Consider the following 2605-nt stretch of genomic DNA (forward strand, 5'->3'; position numbering starts at 1 on the left):
ACCAAGGAAGAAAAAAAGTCTTTGCCTCTCGGCTCACAGATGTAGTTGGTCTGATGAAAATAACAGCTTCAATTATAACAGTAACTAGAACTGCGCTGTTAAGATGGGAAAAGTAGTCAATGAGATTACTCGTTACTGAAAAAGTAACGCCGTTATTTTACAACGCCGTTATTTTACAACGCCGTTATTCCCATCAGTGAATAGGAAGTGGTGCTACATGCACAGTTCTTTCTTTGTACACGCTTGAACTAACATTTTTCTATAAAGGGATGAGTCAGGGACAGGTTTCTAGGTTTCTCAGAATCTGTTAATGTAACAATGACGATTGAGCATGTAGCTTTCTTAACTAATCTCAACGAATCTTTCATCAGTGTGGAAGTTTACATCTGTTGATGTCGTCCAAACCGGATCCTCTTCTTCACTGTCTGAAAACAATTAGTGTTATCCCTTTAAATTGAACACTGTGAACATGGTATTCTGACATGCTAATTATAAATATCTGAGAAATGTTCCCATGCTCTCTACATGTGAGGAAAGTCAATTATTATGTATCACGAGCAAACAAATGCATTACAGTCTCTCTAGCCTGCCAGAGAGTCTTAACTGAGATGCATCTGTAGAAATCCAAAATAATCGCATTTCATACTACTTCCAAATGTGGCTTGGATCAGATTTCATTAGGGCCTGAGCGCTAACAGCATCAAAAGTCCTATTGAAACTGAAGAAATTCTTCCTTTCTTCTAGCAAATGAATTGCCTTTTTGAGGGGCTTAACATACTCAAAAACTCACCAAAATTGGCGGTCACATCAATTCTAAATTCTAAAGTATTTTAAGGGTTTCGGGAATAGGCACACAAAGAAGGCTTGTTTAGTGCTTTAAAAAAAAATGAAACAAAAAGTTTAAAAAATGGAGCCCTTGCAGTACGTGTAACGGTGACTAACAGAAACAAAACTTGGTACACATATGAAGCATGTCAAGATGTACAAAAAAACATCATGGGAGCCATACCCTAAACCCAACAGGAAGTCCTCCACTTTGAATTAAAAGTTTGGAATTAGTGCAATTTTGGCCATTTCCACATGTCGTACTTTAACAAACTCCTCTTAGAGATTTCAACCGATCAACTTCAAATTGGGTCTGTGCCATCTTAAGATGTTAAAGATGAAAAGTTATTAAAAGAAAAACGTTTCATCATAGGGCGTGGCTGTGGCGGGGCGGCCATTTTGTACGTTTTGCCATCGAAACAAGATGTGAGTATAACTTGAGTCTACATTGTCCGATTGGCTCGAAACCTTTCAAGATTCCTAAGAGTCCAACCGTGAGGACATCTAAATGGCAGTGTTTACGCAAAGTCATAGCACCACGTAGTGGCAACAAGAAGATGACCAAAGAGTCAAGGTGCTATGCTTTAACAAACTCCTCCTAGAGATTTCATCCAATGAACTTGAAATTTGGTCTGTACTATCTCTCTTAAAGAGGAAAAGTTAAAAGAGAGGAGTGGCGTGATGGCAATTTTGAGCATTTATTGTTGAACAAAGAAGTTCTTGAAACTTTAGTGTACACTGTCCAGTGTCCAATGTGGCCGAAATTTCTCTTGATTGATAAGAGTCCAGGCCTAAGGACATCTGTAGGCCAAGATTGACTTTTGGTCATAGCACCCCCCACTGGCAACATGAAATCAGACTTATATGACAAAGATCATCCGACTTACATGAAACTTCTAATGTGTGGTCTACATGTGATACTGAGGCGCCCCGATACTCTATACTCAGCAGAGAGTTCCTGTTTTATTGGTAAAGGTTTTCCCCGACGCCTATGCTTTGGCCACACCCCCTTTCATAGCTAATGAACTGTAGGAGTCTGTATGAGTGTGAGGTTTCATTAATCTCAGCAGGGAGTTCCTTTTTTATTGGTGATGGTTTGCAAGGGATTTTTGCCTCGCAAATGCACGATCGCAAGGAGTGAGGGCTCGTCCCACACTGCTTGCAGCTTTAATTCATTCTGCTTTGGAACTATGGAGCACTAAACACAAAACTATATTACAGTGTTGACTGTCTTTTTCAACTATGGTATCATGGACCTTTCCTGTGGTTGTATAACACATCTTGATCATGTTTTGTTGTAATAAGGAGCCTAGAGTATATTTTGGCAACAAAGCTTACACTGTTGGTCAGCCTTAACAAAGCACATGATCTGCTGCTGAGACACATGTGAGACAAAGTCAGGGAAGTGTTATTTTTATTTATCTTGCCCTGCAGAGACCATAAGCTAGGTATAATGAAATAGGCATGTCTTTAAAAACCCCAGTGTGGGACTGATAGTGGTTGGTTTGGTTATATTGCTCGGGGAGCAAGAGTAATCTTTCTGCATTCCTGTGTGAATGGTTGTGGGTCGTTCTAGTTGTGACGGTGGGGCAATGATGCAAGTCTTGTTTTTAATACTGACTTTGAATAACTTATGTTAGTGTTAAAGTATCACTTTGGTTTATTTGATTTATAAAGCATGTGCGATCATCTGTGAATCATTAAATAAGACAAAACCTGGCCATGCTCCAGATTACACAAAACAAATGTTCGTCCAGTATCAACAACGGAACATTCCAGG

The sequence above is a fragment of the Etheostoma spectabile genome, chromosome 3 (assembly GCF_008692095.1).
Source record: "Etheostoma spectabile isolate EspeVRDwgs_2016 chromosome 3, UIUC_Espe_1.0, whole genome shotgun sequence".
Lineage (NCBI taxonomy): Eukaryota > Metazoa > Chordata > Actinopteri > Perciformes > Percidae > Etheostoma > Etheostoma spectabile.